General features: G+C 44.8%; 1 protein-coding gene across 1 annotated transcript in view; it reads left to right on the top strand.

Annotated features, from left to right (window-relative positions):
* The first annotated feature begins 1,124 nt into the window (after positions 1-1,124).
* The window catches only part of LOC146042603 (suppressor of cytokine signaling 3-like), a 70,925-nt gene continuing 66,049 nt past the window's right edge, over positions 1,125-6,000 (top strand). The window contains exon 1 of the mRNA XM_083162680.1: positions 1,125-1,444. The gene's annotated coding sequence lies outside the window, so the exon portion shown is untranslated. The remainder of the gene's footprint in view (positions 1,445-6,000) is intronic.

The raw sequence follows: 6,000 nt of genomic DNA, 5'->3' as shown, positions 1-6,000 counted from the left end.
GCATTTTGAACTAGATTGCATGGCATCTAGGGGCCAATTTTGGTTCACTCGCAGTGAACCAAAATTGTCCCCTGCCTCGATGGTTGGGGTTTGCGCATGAGCAAACCCCGACTGCGGACGGCCTCTGTTATTTACATTGTCGCCAGGCCATTTGCAGCAGGGCGGGAGGGGGGCGGAATAGGGGTGGTGGTGGCGGCGCTGGCACGTGGGAACGCCCCGATCCCATGCAACTGAGGGTGGGACACAAAGTGTGCCGGCAGCAGGCAGCTGACGTCAGCCACCCGCCCTGTCTTCGCCCCGGCACCCGCAATTAAAAGTCAGTTTCCACTGACATACAGTATATTTGCAAGCCCAGGAGAAATCATTCGATTTTCGCCGATGTGCGATATGCTAAAGCAGCGTGCGTTTTTACTATATGCAATGCGATCTAGTGCAAAACATACAAGCTGCAAATACTTTTGGTGCTTGGCAATGCGGGGGAGCGTGCGTCGCCTCGCAAGCAGCATCGCTCTGTGTATGGGCACCTAATGGGATAACTTTATTTTGTAACCCTTTCTGTATCAGCCTGTGTCAGCAGCACCTGGGTACAATGGCACTTCTATGAGTGCTGTCCTGTGCTGCCCTATGGAATGCTCGTCATTTATAGACCACCATGCAATTTGCAACAAAGAAAATACAGTTTACTTCAGTCTCACTAGTGCACTGCGATGACTGACTTGCTACATAATAGTTTACGCTTCTCTCAGGGCTATAACAGCCATTTCCAATCATTAAGGCGTTAACAAGATTATTAGGAGAGATATAGTTAAAAAAAAAAATCCTGGTGGGGGTGACTTCCTGTTATCATTTCAGCTTCTGTTTGTAATGACATTTGCAATGCAGGGAAAGAGAATAAAAAAGAGATAGAGCATTGCAAGTCCACCCCTTTACCAACATCACCCTCAGCACTTCCAGGAATACTAAGGAGGGAGGGAGGGGAGGGCGTCAGGGCAGAGCGGGGACCTGGGGAGGAGGCGGGACCCGGGGAGGAGGCGGCAGCCAATCAAACGCTCAGCTCACAGCCCAAACCCCTGCTCCGGCCAATAGCGTGCTCGGGAGGGAGGCAAAAACACACACACACACACCAAGAAAAACACCCCCCTTCCCCCATGCAAAAAGTAATGCTTCTAATGTGGTGGAGTGGGGTCTGACTCCAATGGGAAAAGTGCATGCAGAATGCAGGACCGAGGCGACTTTTTCACCCAGCAGCATTATTTATGGATTAATATTTGCATTTACCTAAAATAAAGCCCCCACGTTTTGGCTGAGAGCTACGTGTGTAAATATGTATTAGCCTTTTATGTACCAAGATGCATCATGTTACATCTGATTTTCCAGGTACAGGACAACTGTGCAACTGGGATGGAAGCAAGACAGGGAGAGCTGTGTATGTGCAAAAGCAGAGGTAAGGAACCCTTTATTTTACAAAGTGGTGTGGTATGTATTATCATAGTAATAGTAATTATAATATGGATGTTTATATTGAACTTCCCATAAGATCACTCCCCTTTCCCTCCCAGCTCTGCCTTCCCCACACTGTGCATAAGGCTGTGTAGTATCAGTGTTTGGGAAAGCAGAATTGCCTCCTCTTCTATCATGGAAAATGGTAAATATTTGCCATCATTCTCCCATTTTGGGTAATCCGGGTTCACAGAATATCAGATGACATCCAAGCTGGCTAATTAGGAAGGCTTGTATGCAAAATGCAGAGTTTATTATTACAAATGCATAGCACTGGGCATGAATTATTTTGTGTGTGTGTGTGTTTTCTTGTTGATTTCAGTTTGGCAGAAGTTTACACTCATGCAACATCTCACGTCATTGTGTGACACAGACCTAATACTTATTTATCCCCAAATCTTGCAAAGAAATAACATGTGACCAAGATTGCAGACTCTGGGGTGCTATGCAAGTTGTAATTTTTTTTTTCATGTGTTTTTAGACATCGCCGTACTCTTTTTGGACAATGTACAGGAGTGATTCCCAAACTGTCCTCCAGATGTATTAAGCCTTAAGAAGTGATAAAGGACCAGCCAATAAGCTCCTAATATTCATTTTTAACCCATCTGGTAACATGACAGATTGACTGGTCCTTTATAACCCTCAACTTTATCACTTTTCAAAGCATAATACACCTGGCCCTATGTGCCTAGGCAACATGGGGTGCCATGAGGCTATTGCAGGGGTTGCCTTGGGTTGGTGGTCCAGGACTAAATCAATTTATTTATTGTCAAAGTGATGGGCAAAACCAGTGCTAATGGCTGCCAATCATAAAACATGTGGACAATCAGAAGCAGAACTGTAAAACACCACATAACTGACTCCAAGAATGAGCTGTACTGTAAGCACAATTGTTTAATTTAAACCTTTTTCCCAAAAAAAAAAACATCCTAGGGTTAAGGGGGAGAAAGTTTGAGAACCACTGGTCTGAGCCACTTGTGCAAATAACCCAATGGTATACAGTTTTCATAGTACCTGTGGTAAGCCATCAGAGCTCACAATCTAGCTGCTCTGTGTCACAATATATAGCATCTGGTTGCTTTGATTATTGAATTGAGATTTCCTCATTAGTCTATATGCACATTAATGCGTTCTGCTACAAAATCTATACTAGCTTCTGACAACTGTATCCTATTTGTTAGTAAGACATGTATAGCTTTCCGGCAGTAACCTGGCGCTGCACATTGGCACCAATTCTGTCTTTTGCTAGGAAAATGAATGGGACATTTGACAATGAGCAAAGAGTAACCTTTTACAAATAATCTGCTCAATGAGTGTTTTAAAATAGACATTTGAACCTTATCTCACACTGTTTATCTACATCCCAAGAGACATCGCACAGTTTCCTTTTGTTGTGAGTTTTGCAATACTCAAATACCACTTTGCCCATCGAACAGGCTGTTTTTGTTTGTAAAAGGGGGATAACCTCACTAATAAAAAAAAAAGTTCTTACCTTTTTTTTTTTCTCTCTCTAATTGTCTAGCACGGTAACCTAGAGTTGGCTGGTCTACCCAAGATCAGCAGTATCGTTTTATATGTTTATATTAGTGTGATCATTATGAGCCAAGGAAAGTAATATCTCAAAGCAGTTATTCCCACACTCTGCAGAAGATGTACTTCGCCTCAGAGAGTGATAAAGTGGAGGGACTGCTCTATGTACTAAACATTGGACAGTGATAAAACGGAGAAAAACAAATCTTATATTAACCGTTTTATATAACATTTTTAAAAATGGCCTGTAAAAAGGCAATTAGGAGGTGATTGGCTGTAAATTTAACGGGTATGAGTCATTGGGTTGACATATTAGATTGACATGCAATGGGTCGACCACAGGCGGTTGACATGGCTTAGGTCGTCAGGGTTGGAAGAGCGACACAAGCATTAGGTCAACAATGCCTAGGTTGATAGTCAACCTGAGTTTAAAAAATAAATAAAATAAAATTGTCCTGAATGTGCCCTGTCAAAGTGTACCGCCTCCTCTTGGTCGGCACACTATTATATTCTCCCTCCACACCCTAGTGCAGCGGTTCCCAAACTTTTTCACATCACGGCACAATAGATTATCAGAATATGTGTCAAGGCACTCCTAAATGCAAAGTTTGCTACCGAGAATTTCAGAAAACAATATTCAATTAAATAAGTTGTGCTTATATGTCATCCTAAGGTCCAGTTATGTGGTGAGGGACAGAATTCACTTGTTTATCCACATGTTTAAAAACTGGAAGCGACAAGTGTGAGGTTATCAGATTTACTGTAAATCTGTAATTACTATATTTTATTAGGTGTAGTAATTAATGTACTATTTTAGTCCGTCGGTACCCTCTTATTCTCCATAGATGTTTCTATCCCCCAAATCTGTGTGTATTTTCAGATCAGATTGCTCTTGCCCTAATATGGTCTGCCAGGAAATACCCAGGAAATAAGTCACCAAAAGGTTATGTCCAATTACCATACTTTTGTTCCTGCTATCACAGGAGGGTGGAAGCTGAGGGACAATCTTCACAGGGGGTGATCAGCCCATAATGTAATCAGCCGATTATTGTTCCTGCTGTTTACATGAGGGGGATAGCTGAAGGACAATCACCACAGGGGGTGATCAAATTCCCCTACTATCAACAGGAAGGTTGTCCACAGGGGGTGACCACCACACAATGTAATCTTGTGTTGTATTGTATCTTGTATTGATGCTCCCTTGCATATCTGTGGTCACTTCCAGACTTACTGGAACCGACCCCAGCAGGGGGCAGAAGCAGATGGGCAGCAGCAGTACCTGGGAGGGGGGATAAACCTGACTTGAATCCCCCAATAGGGATTGAGTGCAAGCCCACTGATGGTATGGAGAAGCGTGGGAAATTGGAAGTTTTTAAAATGACTGGCACACAAGCCAGGGAGAGATTTTGATAGACTGTCCTGGACTAAGAGGTGATGCTCTGTCTAGGTATCGTGTGGACTTATATGCTATCACTGCTGTGTGGATTAAGTGATCGTTTTGTGCTTTGGAACTGCTGCTACAAGGACTGCCATTGGACTGCTACCCGATAACGTTTATATGCTACATTTGCCTCTTTTTTTCCTGTCTTCATCTACTTTCGTGTGCTGTGATAAAAATAAACCATATTTTGGTTTCATCTGCTCGGTGTCTGAGTGATTGAGGAACTCGTACCCTCACATTTGGCGGCAGCGACAGTGGGATCATTCAGACACCAACCATCGAGCACAGAAAGCGCAGAGAACAGAGGATCAGACCATATGTAAGGAAACGGAAAATGCAATAAGGTGATGTTCAGCAAGTGAGCAGGTGTCATTCCTGTGGAAAGGGAAAATGTTTCCAAGGAAAGAAAATCGATGCCTCAAGACCTCTGTAGCAGAGGAGCTCAGGGATGGAGGTTCTTCAGTGTATCGGCAGGCTGGGAAGCCGAATCTGTTATTTATTGTCAGTAAAATGCAGTATATCTGGAAGTACTGGGAAGAAGCTCAGCAGATGGTCAGCGGGTGGAGAGTATCCAGCATTCAGGACAAGTTGTGTTACCTGGGGGATGCATTCCTGCACTGTAAAGGTGAGGCCACTTCTTGGAATCTGCTGGGAGAGCCAGAGTTTGTAGAATTCACAGAGGAAGTGATTGCTACAGTTACCCAGATGCTACAAAGAGGACAATATTCTGAGGCTGAAGGACAAGTCCAGAATAAATTGATGCCCCAGATAGAACCAGAGGAAGGGTCTAGAAGGGGGCTACTGCAATCTGGGCAGACAACCGAGGGGTCTGCCACAGAATTAATTGTTACTGCAAGAGAAGGGTCGTTGTCAGGGGGGCCCCTAACTGCCCTTGAAGAAATGAGTATGGAGGAGCTGATAGCAGAAGGTCAGCTGCGAGGTATACCCATCCGATCCTGCACTCGCGGGGAAATCCTTCAGCAGATCCTTCACGATCAGGGAGATCCTACAAATGCATTTGCTGATTACCGATCATGGATTCTCCATTTCGGTGCACAGTTGAGTGTGTGGGAACAATTGCAGTGTCTGGAGGAGTGCTTCGTGGTGGCAGAGGAAGAGGCGATTGATCGGGGGCTCCTGGATACCCCAGCATGGCAAGATCAGTGTCGCAGGGGGCGTGATGAAAGGCACCGTTTGCAATTGCTTCTCCCCCATCCTAGGGAGGAAGCTGCTTCGTGTTCTATACAGGGGGAGGTTATCCCCATAATGAAGGAGGTTATTCAGGAGGATCTGCACTACAGCTTCCCTTTTGCTGAGATGGAAGATGAAGAGCTATTATCCTGCTGCCAGGGGATCTATGAGGACTGCATCCAAGAAGAGATCGCCGGGGTTAGAGGAGTGTTCGACAACATCCAGGCCACAAGCATACCAGTCGCAGATGATGTCGTGCTTCAGGCTGCCCAGCATATTCAGCTGGGGAAGGTGGTTATCCTGGAGACTGAGGACTGCGCAGAGGAAGCGGCAGGTAA

The sequence above is a fragment of the Crinia signifera genome, chromosome 19 (genome assembly GCF_055691185.1).
Source record: "Crinia signifera chromosome 19, ASM5569118v1, whole genome shotgun sequence".
NCBI classification, from domain to species: Eukaryota; Metazoa; Chordata; class Amphibia; order Anura; family Myobatrachidae; genus Crinia; species Crinia signifera.
The sequence above is the reverse complement of the archived record's forward strand: the minus strand, read 5'-3'. Positions and strand labels throughout refer to the sequence as shown.